We start from the raw sequence: 17,063 nt of genomic DNA, 5'->3' as shown, positions 1-17,063 counted from the left end.
CCATGACTATTTACATTGGGATCAGCTCGTCCGCACATCTTATTTGATGATTAGCAAAAAGTAAATGTCATAAAAGATAAAAGACAAAACTGACATGGACTAGGATGCTTAAAGGGTACTCCGCTGCTTAGCATTTGGAACAAACTTTGCCGAACGCTGGAGCCGGGAGCTTGTGATGTCATAGTCCCGCCCCCTCATGACATCACATCCCACCCCCTCAATGCAAGTCTATGGGAGGGGGCGTGACATCCGTCACGCCCCCTCCCATAGACTTGCATTGAGGGGGTGGGACGTGACATCATGAGGGGTCGGGGCTATGACGTCACGAGCTCCCAGCTCCAGTTTGTTCCAAAATGCTGAGCAGCGGAGTACTCCTTTAAATCCCTTGTAGGGATCCTCAGAGTGAAGATGCCACAGCTAGGGTACATTCACACTAAGGAACTTCAATAAGGTTCTTCTCTATGTAACAGAAATGATCCATAATCGCCACGGACATAAGCTGCCCCGTAAAACTGGACTTTCCGAAGTGTGAACCGAGCACTGCAAATCCCAGTAAAATAAATAGGCTTGTGGTGCAAGTCGGAATCTGTGCAGATTCTCCGCAGTGTGAACGGGGGCCTGAAAGGTACTGGGCAGATAAATTCTTTAAAGGGGTACTCTGGTGCTTACACATCTTATCCCCTATACAAAGGATAGGGGATAAGATGCCTGATCGCAGGAGTCCCGCCGCTGGGGACCCCCGGGTTCTTGCACGTGGCACCCCATTTGTAATCAGTCCCCAGAGCGTGTTCGCAAACCTCTCCTGCTCTGGACATTTCCTAAAATGGACAGAGGTGTCAGCAGAGAGCACTGTGGTCAGACAAAAGAAATTCAAAAAGTTAAGAACTTCCTCTGGAGCATACGGCAGCGGATAAGTACTGGAAGGATTAAGATTTTTAAACAGAAGTAATTTACAAATCTGTTTAACTTTCTGGCACATTTATTTTCATTTTTTAACCAGCGGAGTACCCCTTTAATGGTATGGGGGATTACAGCACCAAGACAGGTTATCACTTGGGGTTATTTCGTTTTAGAGAAAAAACGTCTGAGGGTAGATCTGATCACAATATACAAATATATGAATGGACAGTACAGAGATCTTTCTAGTGATATTTTTATACCTAGGACGATAACCATGACAAGGGGGCATCCACTACATCTACATGAAAGAAGGCTTCACCATAATCACAGACAGAGATTCTTTACTGTGAGAGCAGTGAGACTATGGAACTCTCTGCCACATGATGTTGTGAGGTCTGACTCCATAAACAAGTTCAAGGGGGTCTGGATACCTCCTTAAGGGTAGGCTCAAAACTAGCGCATCCGCAGTGTATTTTATGATGCTGATGCGCTACTGATTGTCATTAGAGTGTGCCTACTGCTGTGCCCGCTTTGTCTGCTCCTAGCAGCAATCCGCTGCTAAGAGCAGACACAGTTATCTGCAAGTCGCTGCGCGGATGTGCAGTGTACTCACAGACATTGCAGATGCTGTCTGCCCAGCTCAGGGTGAGCGACCGCCATGTCTGTGAGTACACATGCGTGCAGCGACTCGCAAATCATTAAGTGAGCAGACAAAGTGGGCACAGCAGGAGGCACACTCTAAGGACAATCAGTAGCACATCTGCAGCATCAAAAATGCAGCGGATGCGCTACATGTGACCCTACCTGTACAGGCCCCTGGCTCTCCCCAGGAGGGGCACTTTACGACCCCCGCACAAATTGGTGGTCCACACGCCTCCTACATAGATCTCTATGGGAGTGTCAAGACCCCGTACAGGAAATCGCAGGGGGTCCCGGCAGTCTGCCCCTCTAATCTAAAACTTATCCCCTATCCTATGGAGAAGTTTTTACCCATGATATATCTCCTTTAACTTAAGCCATAAAAATATGAGTCAAAACTACATGACGTAAAAACACAACGTATCAGGGCTGACGCATTTCAGTCTTACAACCTTAAATGGGCACTGTCAGGTACAAAAACTTTTGATATGTTGTAAAGCATGTACAACCAAAAGGTTTTGCAATTGCATTTATTAGAAAATGTTCAGTATTTCATACAGAAAAAGCCAGTCAAACAACTGCCCCCCCCCCCCCCCCCCTGCCTGCTTGGACACATACTAGTCCTGCTGTGTCCATGTGCCATCACCTATGTCATGGACACACTTCCTTGATTGACAGCTGTGAGCGCAGGGCTCCGAGCTGGAGGAAAAATCCTCCCACTGTCAGCTTGTGTCCCGCTACTGTCAGTGAGGACAAGCTGGGAGCTGTAGTTTTGCTAATGCTAGGGGAGATGTGAGCAGACAGCATACTGAGGGAGGGGGCGGAGACCTGCACAGTGAGGCCACGCCCCCTCCCTTTGAGAGGAATTCAGACTAGTGAGCTAAATTAAAAGGGTAATAAAAAAATAAATAAAGGTGCTAGACACAAAAAATTAGATGTACATGGTCAGGATTAGGTACTGAGTGATATATTTAAAAATCTATTATTTTTTCGTTCGATCTGACGGGTACACTTTAAGGATCTATTCACACTTTTTTTTTTCCTGGAATACCCCTTTAACCCCTTAAGGACTCAGCCCATTTGGGCCTTAAAGGGGTACTCCCCCCCCTAGACATCTTATCCCCTATCCAAAGGATAGGGGATAAGATGTCTGATTGTGGGGGGTCCCGCCGCTGGGGACCCCCGCAATATAGCATGCAGCACCCACCGTATCTGCTTCTGGAACCGCTGGAGGTTCTGGTTCCAGACCACAGGGACGGAAGATCGTGATGTCAAGACTCTGCCCTGTGTGATGTCAGGCCCCGCCCCCTCAATGCAAGTCTATGGAAGGGGGCATGACAGTGGGACCCCCACGATCAGACATCTTATCCCCTATCCTTTGAATAGGGGATAAGATGTCTAGCGGTGGAGTACCCCTTTAAGGACTCAGACAATTTTTTGTTTACGTTTTCGTTTTTTTCCTCCTCGCCTTGTAAAAATCATGACTCTTTTATATTTTCATCCACATACTAGTATGAGGGCTTGTTTTTTGCGCGACCAGTTGTCCGATGTAATGCCATCACTCACTTTACCATAAAATGTATGGCGCAACCAAAAAAAATACTATTTGTGTGGGAACATTAAAGAGAAAACCTCAATTTTGCAAATTTTGGAAGGTTTCCTTTCACACCGTACAATTTACGGTAAAAATGACAGGTGTTCTTTATTCTTTGGGTCAATATGATTAAAATGATACCCATGATAACATACTTTTCTATTACTGTTGCGCTTAAAAAAAAAAAAAATCCGCCTATTTTGAAGACCTATAACATTTTCATTTTTCCGTATAAGCAGTGGTATGAGGGCTCATTTTTTGCGCTGTACTTGATCTGTACTTTTTATTTATACCATATTTGCTGATATAAAACTTTTAATACATTTTTTATAAAAAAAAAATTTGAATATTTTAATAATTCGGATATTTACGCACGCGGCGATACCAAATATGTATATACATTTTTTTTGTACACTTTAATAGTCCTCATAGGGAACGATTTATAGCAATCATTCGATTGCTAATACTGTTCAGTGCTATGTATAGGACATAGCACTGATCAGTATTATCGGTCATCTTCTGCTCTGTACCTGTGGAAGGCAGCGGAGGCAGGTGAGGAGACCGCCGTCTGCCGTTCTGGATGATCGGATCGTGCGGCAGCGCTGCGGGTGATCCGGTCATCCATTTTAGTGTCCGCAATGCTGCAGACGCCATGATCTGTATTGATCACGGCATCTGAGGGGTTAATGGCATACATCCGCGCGATCGCGGATATCCGCCATTACCTGCCGCGCATGACCCGAGCATCGCTCCAATGCTCGCGGTTACGTATAGGGCGCAAATGTACATCCTGGTGCGTTAAGTACCACCTCACCAGGACGTACATTTACGTCCTGCGTCGTTAAGGGGTTAATCATAGACCCTCAAAACTGTGTATAGGGTTTCCTAAATTGTATCCAAAAACCATGGTGTGGATGCACCACAAGGGCACTTTCAGAATATGGAATCTTCTCCTGAGATATTCCGCACGAAAAACGCACCATCTCAATAGACAGCAAGGCATTTCCCAGCGGATTCCGCAGAAATAATAATCTGGTATATTCTTTCGGCGGAGTCTGGTGGTCCGAATGTCCTCTACAGAAATTCCTTAGTGTGAGCGGTGCAAAAGAAGGACAATGGGAGGCGACTGCAACTGGTTTTTTAAGCGGAATTGCGCTCGGAAAGTATGGCCCTAAGGGTCCATTTACTCGTGCAGATTTTGCTACCATTGACTTTAACGGGACAGCAGAAAATCCGACCCTTAGGCTGTTTCCACTTTACGCTTTTCAGATTGCGTTTTTTCACTCTATTTGGCATATTTCAGCTCCTCGGCAGTTTTAAAAATCGCAGCATGTTTTTTTTTGTCAAAATCGTGGCGTTTTCCTCCTACAGAGGTCTATGGGCACGTTCACACTGAGTAATTCCTCTAGAATTTTCGGCTTAGAAATAATTAACATCTGCTTTGCCATTGACTTCAATGTATTTTACTCTGCACTGTTCACACTGCGTAAATTCTGCTCGGAGAATTCCATTCTGCAAGAAGAACGAACATGTTCATTCTTCTTACGGAATACGCGAGCAGAAGTACATTGAAGTCAATGGTAAAAAAAATTTGCTTGAAATGGTTTCCGCACGAAAAATAAAATACGGAAATTCCAATTGGTGGTTGTAGTCCAGCGCAAAAAAAATAAAAATAAATTTGTTTCCTCCTATATTCCACGCGGAAAATCTGTGCGGAATTCTGTACGATTTTCACGCTAAAATAAATAAATAAAAACAAAATTTCGCAGCAGAATTTTTATGCGAGGATTCACCCTTTGGGAGTTAAACTTTTTTTTGGGGGATGTTTTCTAACCTGTGGGAAAAAAAATAAAAAATAAAGGGGCGGTTCCCAGGAAAGGCTGGAAAGACTGCCAATGTGCCAAAATGCAATTTCCACACAAATGAAAAAAAACGCCATTAAAAAAATTAATAAAAACACCAAACACAGGAAATTGCTCCGGCGTTTTTTCTAGCGCTTTTTTTCACCAAAAAAAAAAAAAAACACAAGATGAAAAACCAAGTGGAAACCTAGCCTTAGGGCAGAGTTTTCAAACAGTGTTTCTCCAGCTGTTGCAAAACTACATCTCCCAGCATGCCCGGACAGCTGTAATTTTGCAACAGATGGAGACACGCTGCCTCACACCCACCAGATCCACTGTGGATTGTAAAAGGAAACGTATTATGTTGCCCATAGCAACCAATCCAAGATCACTTTTCACATATCAAGTTTCTGTGGTAAAATGAAAGCAGAGCTGTGATTGGTTGCTAGGGGCAACAGACAATGAAGCGCCAAGATTGATTAAAAAAAAATCCGGCCCTTGAGGAACTACAAGAACCGCAGCGCTGGGGAAACATCAGAGCAGCTACACCCAGGGGGCGCTGTTCTCCTCACAGGAGCCGACATGTCGGCCTATAATAGACGGGAGGGCCAGGGTGCCTCCATCTTGTCTCCCCACCGCCGCCATTCTGGCTCCGGTGACAGAAATATCGGGTGCAAAATAACGGCAGGTCCCCTCACGGCACACAAAGAGCCTTGGGGGACCGACACGGAACAGGATGGCGGAGATACCGGGCGGATTATATCCCTCTTACCTCACCGATATCCTTCTTCTCCAAAAGGCGCCAACGTCAGGAATTCTACTTCCGGTGGGAAGCAAAGGCTGGTTGGCAAAACTCACTTGGAATCAGCAAAAGGCCCCCTTTCTCACCTTATCGCATCTGCCAACCAAGGCTGCCCTCGTTAATGCCTGCACATACAAATACATTGATTTGTTGAACATGTTTGCTTATGGCAGTCAGGGAATTCTACTTCCGGTGAGAAGCAAAGGCTGGTTGGCAAAACTCACTAGGAATCAGCAGAAGGCCCCCTTTCTCTCCTTATCGAGTCTGCCAACCAAGGCTGCCCTTATTAATGCCTGCACATAAAAATACATAGATTTTTTTTTTAACAAGTTTGCTTATGGCAGCAGGCACCCACCCTGGCCTTTCTCGGCTTGAAGGGTCCTGAAACGTCTTCTGCTTTACAAGTGAACATTTACAAGGCTGAACTCTATTTTTGTTTTCGAATTATTTTAAATCAGGCGCTAAAAGGACAGACCTACGCTGTGAGGAGGGGGCCTTCAGCGATGATATATAAGGGGCCCCGCTGCGTTGCAAGTTCTTTCCTGTGTATCCGTTATGGCGGGAGAAGGAAGGATCGATGCAGTTGGCCTGCGCCGTCTGAGCGGTATCGCCGCCATCCTGCGATTTATCGGTAAATGTGTAGTTTATATCGCTGCGGGAGGCCGTCGTGTAGCAGCTATGTGGTGGTCTATGTAGAGTATAATGGACAGGGATTAGTAATAATGATATAGTACTATACGGCCGCTTCTGGTGGACAGACTGCAGGGGATTCTGCTGTTTTATGGAACTAGTGTGCGATATAAGCGGTTGTGCTGATTGGTGGAAATTGGTCATGTGACTGAACTCTGCAAGCGGCTCGGCTGTTAGAACTACAACTCCATGTCCGAGGTATGATGGGAGTTGTAGTTATGCATGAATTGGAGTGGGGGGGATCAGGATGGGATTGGAGTAGTAGTTCTTCGAGGTCTGGGGCATGATGGGTGTTGTAGTGTTGCTAGAACTGGAGCAAAAAGCTCAAGACATAAGGGTGCATGCACACCGCGTTATTGCTACAGTTTCAAGTTAAAGGGGTTCTCCAGTGCTTAAACATCTTATCCCCTATCCAAAGGATAGGGGATAAGATGCCTGATCGTGGGAGTCGCGCCGCTGGGGACCCCCGGGATCATGCACGCAGCACCCCGTTTGTAATCAGTCCCCGGAGCGTGTTGGCTCCGGGGCTGATTACCGGCGACTACAGGGCGGGCGGCGTGTGATGTCACGCTCCGCCCCTCAATGCAAGCCTACGGGAGGGGGCGTGAAGATGTTTAAGCACTGGAGAACCCCTTTAAAGACTGTACAGAACCGTATAGAAAACCATATGCATTAACTGCATTGTAAACTGTATGTCAAATGCATCATCCAGTTTAGGCTGCATTCACACCACGTTTATGCAATACAGTTCCCATATACGTTTTCAATGTAAAAACCGTACAGAACTGTATTGAAAACCGTATATATTGACTCTCCATTGAAAACTGTACGCCAAAAGATTTGCATCCGTTTTGCATCCTGTACAGTTTTGTCAGTTTTCTTCCTGTAGCTTTTTTTTCGACATAGGAGTCAATGGGAACCATACAGAACTGTGTGCGTATAGTTCCCTCCGGTTTTTGACTTTGCGGGGTTTTATTTCTTGGAAATTCAATCAAACAAGTGAAACTTTATCCAAAATGGAGTGAAAAGTAAAAAAAAAAAAAAATTTATCTTATAATGAATACAACTGGACATCATTTTTGAAACCGTATACGGCTTAATTTGTACACGTTTTGATTAGTCTGGTTTTCATCAAATACCTGATACGGGAACTGTATTGCCAAAACGTGGTGTGAATGCAGCCTTATGGTACCGTATATACTCGAGTATAAGCCGAGTTTTTCAGCACGATTTTTCGTGCTGAAAACACCCCCCTCGGCTTATACTCGAGTGAACTCCCCCACCCGCAGTGGTCTTCAACCTGCGGACTTCCAGAGGTTTCAAAACTACAACTCCCAGCAAGCCAGGGCAGCCATCGGCTGTCCGGGCTTGCTGGGAGTTGTAGTTTTGAAACCTCCGGAGGTCCGCAGGTTGAAGACCACTGCAGCCTTCAACATCATCCAGCCCCCTCTCACCCCCTTTACTTCTGAGTACTCACCTCCGCTCGGCGCTGGTCCGGTCCTGCAGGGCTGTCCGGTGAGGAGGTCGTCCGGTGGGATAGTGGTTCCGGGCTGCTATCTTCACCGGGGAGGCCTCTTCTAAGCGCTTCGGGCCCGGCCTCAGAATAGTCACGTTGCCTTGACAACGACGCAGATGCGTCGTTGTCAAGGCAACGGCTCTATTCCGGGCCGGAAGCGCGGAGAAGAGGCGCCCCCGGTGAAGATAGCAGCCCGGACCACCTCCTCACCGGACCACCTCCTTACCGGACAGCCCTGCAGGACCGGACCAGCGCCGAGCGGAGGGCTGGATGATGTTGAAGGCCGCAGTGGTCTTCAACCTGCGGACCTCCGGAGGTTTCAAAACTACAACTCCCAGCAAGCCCGGACAGCCGATGGCTGCCCGGGCTTGCTGGGAGTTGTAGTTTTGAAACCTCTGGAGGTCCGCAGGTTGAAGACCACTGAGGGCGAATGATGAGAAGAGGATGATGAAGGGGGGGGGGGGGCGGCGTGTGGGGATGATGAAGGGGGGTGGGGATGATGAAGGGGGGGGTGTGGGATGATTACAAGGGGATGATGAAGGGGGGATGTGTGGGATGATAAGGGGATGTGTGGGATGATGATAAGGGGATGATGAAGGGGGGATGTGTGGGATGATAAGGGGATGTGTGGGATGATGACAAGGGGATGATGAAGGGGGGATGTGTGGGATGATAAGGGGATGTGTGGGATGATAAGGGGATGATGTGTGGGATGATAAGGGGATGTGTGGGATGATGACAAGGGGATGATGAAGGGGGGATGTGTGGGATGATAAGGGGATGATGAAGGGGGGATGTGTGGGATGATAAGGGGATGTGTGGGATGATGACAAGGGGATGATGAAGGGGGGATGTGTGGGATGATAAGGGGATGTGTGGGATGATGACAAGGGGATGATGAAGGGGGGATGTGTGGGATGATAAGGGGATGTGTGGGATGATGACAAGGGGATGATGAAGGGGGGATGTGTGGGATGATGACAAGGGGATGATGAGGATGTTAATGACGGGTCTGGATGATGACAGGGGGGGATGAGGTATTTCCCACCCTAGGCTTATACTCGAGTCAATAACTTTTCCTGGGATTTTGGGTTGAAATTAGTGGTCTCGGCTTATACTCGGGTCGGCTTATACTCGAGTATATACGGTAACTGTCTTGGTATGACTGGAGTGGAAGGTTTAGGACATGGTAGGAGTAGTAGTTCTGCTAGAACAAAAGCGGGTTCGGAGCATAATGAGCGGTTTAGCTCAGCTAGAGCAGAAGGCTCAGGGCATGATGGGAGTAGTAGTTTTACAAAAACTGAAGCAGAATGCTCAGCTTGATGGGAGTAGTAGTTCTGAAAGGATTGGAGTGGAAGGATCATGGTAAAATGGGGAAAGTAAAAACTGCCGCATTAGTCTCGGGGAATAATGGGAGTAGTTCTGCTAATACTGGAGCAGAAGGCTCTGGAGTGAGAGTTCTACAAAAACTGGAGCAGAAGTCTCAGGGCATAATGGGAGTTGTAGTTGTGTTAGAACTGGAGCGAAAGGATATGGACATGTTGGTGGTTGTAGTTCTACAAAATCTGGAGCACAAGTTTCAGGACCCATTGGTAGTAATAGTTCTGGAAGATATGGAGCTTAGTCTTAGTAGTTTGGGGGGGCTGCTAGATACAGCTCAATCTGGGATCTGTATGAAGGCCGTGCCCCTGTATTAGGTTGGTACAGGCGGGTCACATGTTCCACCCTCTGACTACGTTCTGTTTTGCCCTGCAGGTCGTGGTGCGGGGCCGTTCTCCTGAGATGGTAAGTGCGCGCTGTCTCCTCCATCAGTCCATCACATCTTGTACGGTCTCTACCATGATGATCTTGCTCACTGACTCGTCCTGTGATGTCATCCACGCAGCGTTCTGATGGACCACTCATCGCCCAGACACAGCTGCCCACCCCCTCCCCCTGTGGCTAACCTATTCTCTTCTTATAGCAGCTGCAATGGATGGTGCCGAGCTCCGCTGTGATGGACAGAGGTGAGACTACTACAGGGAGATGCCTGGACCAGTGTTTTCCCAACTTGCATGCCTCCAGCTGTTGCAAAACTACAACTCCCAGCATGCCCGGACAGCCGAAGGCTGTCCGGGCATGCTGGGAGTTGTAGTTTTGCAACAGCTGGAGGCATGCAAGTTGGGAAAACACTGGACTGGAGTCTAGTGTGGGTCAGGTTTCTTGATTTGTACTAGGCATATGTGGTGTCCTAGGTGGGATTTGAACCAAAGACCATGGCGCTGCAACAAAACTGCAAACCACAGGGACTAGTCATACAAAGACATGTCAGGGGCTGCTCTCATGTGTATGTCAAACGGGCACAAACCATGTGAAACACCCCTTTAATATCGTTTTTTTTTTTTTTCTTTTCTTTTGAGTCTATTGGTGCAGTTTAAGCAGGGGTGGGAACCAGACCTAAGCCCCGCCTCTGATTAAATTGTCACCTCTTCCTGCACCAGACCATTGTAAAGTCTGGGATTATAAAGGTCCTGCATGTGGCGGTTTCTATAGTGTACATGATGACACTTGACTAGAGTCTCTGATATCTCATGAAGTTCAAGTAAACGCTCTGATACACTCAATACCACGCCTGTGCAGACCTTGATCTCCTAGAATACAGCTTGCATTTTAAATTAGGATTTATTTTTTTTTAATTAAAAGAAATTAACAAATCTTAATCCTTCCAGTACTTATCAGCTGCTGTATGCTCCAGAGATAGTTGTGGTGGTCTTTCCGGTCTGACCACAGTGCTCTCTGCTGCCACCTCTCTGTCCGTGTCAGGAACTGTGCGGAGCAGGTGAGGCTTGAGGATTTGCTCCTGCTCCAGACAGTTCCTAACACGGACAGAGGTGTCGGCAGAGAGCACTGTGGTAAGACTGGAAAGAACTACACAACTTCCTCTGGGGCATGGTAATCAGATTTTTGAATAAGTCAGTGTAAACGATGTCACAAAACGGCTTTCAGGTGTTAGGGCTGGTTCACGTCACGTTTTCTCCCATACGGGAGCGCATACGGCAGGGGAGCTAAAACCTCGCACTCCCACATGCCTTTCTATGCGCTCCCGTATGTAATTTATTTCAATGAGCCGGCCGGAGTGAAACGTTTGGTCCGGATTGCTCATTTATGCGCAGTATGTACTTTTACAACCGGACCTAAAACCGTGGTTGGCCACAGATTTAGATCCAGGGGAAAAAGCGCAAAAATGAGCCGACCGAACGTTTCACTCCAGCCGGCTCATTGAAGTAAATTACATATGGGAGCGCGAGGTTTTAGTTCCAGCCCCCCCCCCTCTTCCGTATGCGCTCCTGTATGGGAGAAACTGTTCTGTGAACCCAGCCTCACATGGGCTGTTAGAAGTTGTAGTACCCCCCCCCCAGCCCCTAATAGCCAGTTAAAAAGTACCTGTCACCAAATAGCCTGAGTTAGGAGTAGTTAGGGAACATAAACTGTTCTAAACTAACTTGCTCACAGTGCAGTCTCCCAGCAGGAGAAAGTGGGTGTTTTCCTGCATGCATGACATCACTGAAGCCTGCTGGGGGACCACTTCTGCCCTCACATGGTTGCAGTGCTGTAATGAATAGAAGACCTCAGGCTCTTTGACAGCTACACAGCCTCACTGAAAGCTGCAATCAAGCTCCATGCAGAGAAGCACTTCCTGAGTTTGGTCTCCTGCCAGGCCTGGTGTAGACCAAACTCACTATATTCCAGCAGGGAACAGAACAGAGCCACCTAGTGGCCGTTTTTTTTTTTCTATTACATTAAAATTAATCGACAGATCTGTTTAAAAAGGCAAGTGAATGGGAAAGTGTCTGCTACTTACACAAGTAACACTATATTCCAAGTTTTATTTCGTGACAGGTACTCATTAAGGCTGCATTCACTCCTCGTTTTAAGCCTACAGCTGCCGAATCCGGCTGGAGGAGGGAAAAACCAGGCGCTCCCGTACCCCAGCCAACTGGAGTCAATTGGTGACTTCGATTGACTCATTTTTGACCCGTATCGGGTTTTGTGACGGACCTAAAACCATAGTATACTACAGTTTTAGGTCCGGTTAGGAAACCAGCATGTGGGTCAAAAATGAGCCGACCGGAGTCACCATTTGACTCCAGTTGGCTCATTAATTTAAATGGATTTCAGCGCTGTTCCGACTGGGGTACAGGAGCGCCCGTTTTTCCCCCTCCTCCAACCGGAACCGGCAACCATAGGATTAAAACGAGGTGTGAATGCAGGTTTGCTCTGATTAGATTTGGGGGTGTAAATATTTAAAATTAACCCTTCCTTTTCTGTTTATAGGTTCATCCTGACTGTAATCTGGTGCTGCAGAGGTTAAGGTATGTGACTCTCCAGCCTCATATCGCATATTAGCCTCCTGTCATGTCTGACCCTTGGTCTGCAATGGAGTGTGACTGATGACACCAAGACTAGAGTCTCTGAATACTCTGATGCCTAAGTAAACGCTCTGACACACTCCAGTACCAATGGGTGTACAGGAGGAATGGAGAATGAGGGTTGTAGTCTGTGGTGTAGAATAGTGGTAAATCCAAACTGGAGTCTGGTCCTGGGATTTTCTAGTGCTGTGAGCCTCCAGATGTTGCAAAACTACAATTCCCAGCATTTCTCAACCAATGTGCCTCCAGCTATTGCACAACTACAATTCCCAGCATGCCCGGACAGCCAACGGCTGTCCGGGCATGCTGGGAATTGTAGTTGTGCAATAGCTGGAGGCACATTGGTTGAGAAATACTGTAGCAGTGTGCCATGTGGCAGACCCTGTACCAAATTGCAGCTCTGGCAAGAATTGCCTTTATACTCATACACTGCTGCCCCCTACTGTAAGGTATGTAGCTACTAGAGATGAGCGAACTTACAGTAAATTCGATTTGTCACGAACTTCTCGGCTCGGCAGTTGATGACTTTTCCTGCGTAAATTAGTTCAGCTTTCAGGTGCTCCGGTGGGCTGGAAAAGGTGGATACAGTCCTAGGAAAGAGTCTCCTAGGACTGTATCCACCTTTTCCAGCCCACGGGAGCACCGGAAAGCTGAACTAATTTATGCAGGAAAAGTAATCAACTGCCGAGCCGAGAAGTTCGTGACGAATCGAATTTACTGTAAGTTCGCTCATCTCTAGTAGCTACAGATGGGCCCTGCATTGATCATAGTGTGCTTGGTCCCAGGCAGGAGCCATCTTGTATCAGGACTGAAGGAACCATCTGCAGAGATCAATCGCTAGAGGGCGCCGCTTATCTTTATTCTCCCTTATAGGCTGCCGGCTGGCACCATATAGGAGGAAAAGAGTAGGCTGTGGTAGTTTCTATGGCAAGCATAGGCAGCCTTTGGCAGTGCAGATGTTGTGGACTACATCTCCCATAATTCTTTTTAGAGTAGAAATGCTGCCAAAGCATCATGGGAGTTGTAGTCTGAAACATCTGCTGTGCTGAAGGTTGCCTATGCCTGTTCTAGGGCATGATGGAAGTTGTAGTGATGCAACAATATATAGAGTTAAAGGGGTATTCCAGTAAAACTTTTTTTTTATATATATCAACTGGTTCCAGAAAGTTAAACAGATTTGTAAATTACTTCTATTAAAAAATCTTAATCCTTTCAGTACTTATGAGCTTCTGAAGTTAAGGTTGTTCTTTTCTAAGTCCTCTCTGACACCTGTCTCGGGAAACGCCCAGTTTAGAAGCAAATCCCAATAGCAAACCTCTTCTAAACTGGGCGTTTCCCGGGACAGGTGTCATCAGAGAGGACTTAGAAAAGAACAACCTTAACTTCAGAAGCTCATAAGTCCTGAAAGGATTAAGATTTTTTAATAGAAGTAATTTACAAATCTGTTTAACTTTCTGGAGCCAGTTGATATATAAAAAATTTTTTTTTCCTGGAATACCCCTTTAATGACTGGTTCATGGCAAATAAGTGGCTCATGGAATCGGTCATACCACAGTAATTTGTTTTTACAATTGTTAATATTGCTCTTTATTGTGTCCACAGGTGCAGCAGGGTGTTCCCTCACAGGATCAGGCTGTATACTGGAGGTAAGACTATATATACTGGATGTGTGGCCCTGTAGGTGACCCGATAGTGTGAATGATGACACTAAGACTAGAGTCTCTGAATACTCTGATGCCTTAGTAAACGCTCTGACACACTACAGAACCAATGGGGGGATGGAACAATGAATTCTGGGAGTTGTAGTCTGTGGGGAGGTGCAGAATGGTGGTAAATGGGTACTCCGGTACTGAACAACTTATTGCCTATCTACAGGATAGGGGATAAGTGTCAGATTGTTGGGGTCTGACAGCTGGGACCCCTGAGATCTCCTGCCCAGGGCCCTGGCTCTCCCCATGCACAGTGATCACCCCTCCATACATCTTTATGGGAGAGCTGGAGATAACAAGTGCTGTATCTCAGACTCTACCATAGAGGCATAAAGGGTAGTTGAAGCAGCTTTGTGCATGGGGAAAGCTGGGGTGCAGGGCAGGAGATCGCTGGGGTCCCTGCAATCACCCCTGTGGATTGAAATTGTCAAGTACTAGAGTACTCCTTTAAAGGGGTACTCCAGTGGAAAACTTTTTTTTAATTTATTTATCAACTGGTGCTAGAAAGTTAAAGATTAATTACTTCTATAAAAATGTTTTAATCCTTCCAGTACTTATTAGCTGCTGAATACTACAGAGGAAATAATTTTCTTTGTGGAACACAGTGCTCTCTGCTGACATCTGTCCATTTTAGAATAGGAGAAAATCCCCATAGCAAACATATGCTGCTCTGGACAGATGTCTGCAGAGAGCTGTGTTCCAAAAAGAGAATTTTCTCTGTAGTATTCAGCAGCTAATAAGTACTGAAAGGATTAAGATTTTTTTTTTTTTTTTTTTTTTTTAATAGAAGTAATTTACAAATCTGTTTAACTTTCTGGCACCAGTTGATGAAAAAAAAAAAAAATCCACAGGAGTACCCCTTTAAATCCAAAATGGTGTCTGGTCCTGGAACCTGCTAGCACAGTGGTCTAAACCTATGGATCTCCAGTTGTTTCAAAACTAAAACTCAAAGCATGCTGGGCAGCTACTGGCTGTCTGGGCATGCTGGGAGTTGTAGTAGTGCTACTGCTGTAGGTCCAGTTTCAAGATCACTGCTGTATATGGCAGTCACCTCAAACCTGTAGCAAAATTATAATCCCCTGTATATGCCCTGTCAGCTGCAGTAGTTTCTAGAACAGGGTTTCCCAACCAGGGTGCCTCCAGCTTTGGCCAAACTATAACTCCCAGCATGCCCGGACAGCCGTTGGCTGTCCGGGCATGCTGGGAGTTGTAGTTTGGCCACAGCTGGAGGCACCCTGGTTGGGAAACACTGTTCTAGGGCATGATGGGCAAGTTGTAGTTTTGAATAAACATGGATTCCTCAGTGGCCGGCAATGAATGGGTCATAAAAATGAATTCAAAGGAAATAGTGGCTCATAGGTTTGTCGTATGACCAATTCTAACTAAGTGTTAATGTTGCTGTTTATTGTGTCTGCAGGTGCAGCACTGTTACCTCCAACAGGATCAGGCTGTATACTGGAGGTAAGTAGACTATATATACTGGATGTGTGGCCCTGTAGGTGACCTGATAGTGTGAATGATGACACTAAGACTAGAGTCTCTGAATGCTCTGATGCCTTAGTAAACGCTCTGACACACTCCTCCATGGGTTAATTTGGATACTGTCCTAGCAAAATAAAATGCATTGCTGTGCATAGGCTGCAATAAAGGGTTATCCTAAGATATCTACTATCCACATGATGGGTATTCACCCCTTAAGGACTGGGAGTTGGGATTTTTCGTTTTTGCATTTTCGTTTTTTCCTCCTTGCCTTTAAAAACAATCATAACTTTATATTTGGCACCTAAAATTCCATATGATGGCTTATTTTTTGTGCCACCAATTCTACTTTGTAATGACTTAAGTCATTTTACCCCCAAAAATTTACGGTGAAACAGAAAAATTGTGAGAAAAAAATTGAAAACGCCATTTTGTAACTTTTGGGGGCTGCAGTTTCTACACAGTACATTTTTTGGTAAAAATGACACCTTCTCTTCTGTAGGTCCATACGGTTAAAATGATCCCCCTACTTGTATAGGTTGGATATTGTCTTCTGGAAAAATCATAACTTCATGCAGGTAAATGTATACGTTTAAAATTGTCATCTTCTGACCCCTAGAGGGCTCATTTTTTGCGCCATGATCTGAAGTTTTTAGCGGTACCATTTTATATTGATCAGATTTATTGATCGCTTTTTAATCACTTTTTTTTTTATATACGTGACCAAAAATACACTTATTTGGACTTTGGAATTTTTTTGCACGTACCCAATTTACCGTGCAGTTCAATTATATTGATAGATTTTTATAATTCGGACACTTCCACACGAGGTGATACCACATGTTTTTTTAAGGGGATTCAAACTTTTATTAGGGGAGGTGTTAAATGATCTTTATACTTTATTTTATTTATTTTTTTTGCAGTGTTATAGCTCCCATAGGGGGCTATGACACTGCATACACTGATCTTTTACATTGATCAATGGTTTCTCATAGGAAACTATTGATCAATGATTCTGCCACTTGACTGCTCATGCCTGGATCTCGGGCACTGAGCAGTCATTCGGCGATCAGACAGCGAGGAGGCAGGTAGGGAACCCTCCTGCTGTTCGGGATGCCAAGATTTCGCTGTGGCAGTCCCAAACAGCCCCCTGAGCTAACCGGCAGTGCTCTACTTTCACTTTAGACGCGGCATTCAACTTCGGCTGTCCGGGCATGGCGGGGATTTGTAGTTTTGAAACAGCTGAAGGCACACTGGTTGGGAAACACAGCTTATGCCCTGGTTCCTAATGTATTTATTTCTACAGAAATCTGATGTTCCCTCTCTCAATACAGGTACCTTCCTGCAGTCTGTAAAGCCCTGGAACCTGAATGTCGGAGCTTGTAAACATGGAGGCAACTGAGGAGTCAACCGATCTGTAATAGACTACAAAGGAGTCTGTAAATGTCACCTGACTATGTGCTTAATAAATGGAGTCTATAAAA

General features: G+C 45.9%; 1 protein-coding gene, 1 long non-coding RNA gene and 2 other non-coding genes across 7 annotated transcripts in view; 3 read left to right on the top strand and 1 right to left on the bottom strand.

Annotated features, from left to right (window-relative positions):
• DDX39B (DExD-box helicase 39B) overlaps positions 1-6,273 on the bottom strand; it is a 27,770-nt gene extending 21,497 nt beyond the window's left edge. For 2 of the 3 annotated variants that reach the window (XM_056540945.1, XM_056540947.1), the window contains exon 1: positions 5,747-5,885. The gene's annotated coding sequence lies outside the window, so the exon portion shown is untranslated. Of the gene's footprint in view, positions 1-5,746; positions 5,886-6,251 lie in introns of those variants that run through there. The other variant, XM_056540946.1, reaches the window with a different exon arrangement.
• On the top strand, positions 5,954-17,063 carry LOC130291755 (uncharacterized). Of its 2 annotated transcripts, XR_008848024.1 has the most exons (9): positions 5,954-5,968; positions 6,235-6,407; positions 9,738-9,767; positions 9,946-9,988; positions 12,297-12,334; positions 13,994-14,037; positions 15,518-15,561; positions 16,082-16,157; positions 16,914-17,063. It is a non-coding gene; the product is annotated as an uncharacterized LOC130291755 (long non-coding RNA). The 2 variants fall into 2 exon arrangements; XR_008848023.1 differs by lacking the exon at positions 16,082-16,157.
• LOC130292204 (small nucleolar RNA SNORD52) lies at positions 14,086-14,149 on the top strand. The gene has a single exon (XR_008848112.1). It is a non-coding gene; the product is annotated as a small nucleolar RNA SNORD52 (small nucleolar RNA).
• On the top strand, positions 15,613-15,676 carry LOC130292203 (small nucleolar RNA SNORD52). The gene has a single exon (XR_008848111.1). It is a non-coding gene; the product is annotated as a small nucleolar RNA SNORD52 (small nucleolar RNA).

The sequence above is a fragment of the Hyla sarda genome, chromosome 9 (genome assembly GCF_029499605.1).
Source record: "Hyla sarda isolate aHylSar1 chromosome 9, aHylSar1.hap1, whole genome shotgun sequence".
Taxonomy (NCBI): domain Eukaryota; kingdom Metazoa; phylum Chordata; class Amphibia; order Anura; family Hylidae; genus Hyla; species Hyla sarda.
This window is presented reverse-complemented; position numbering and strand designations above follow the sequence as displayed.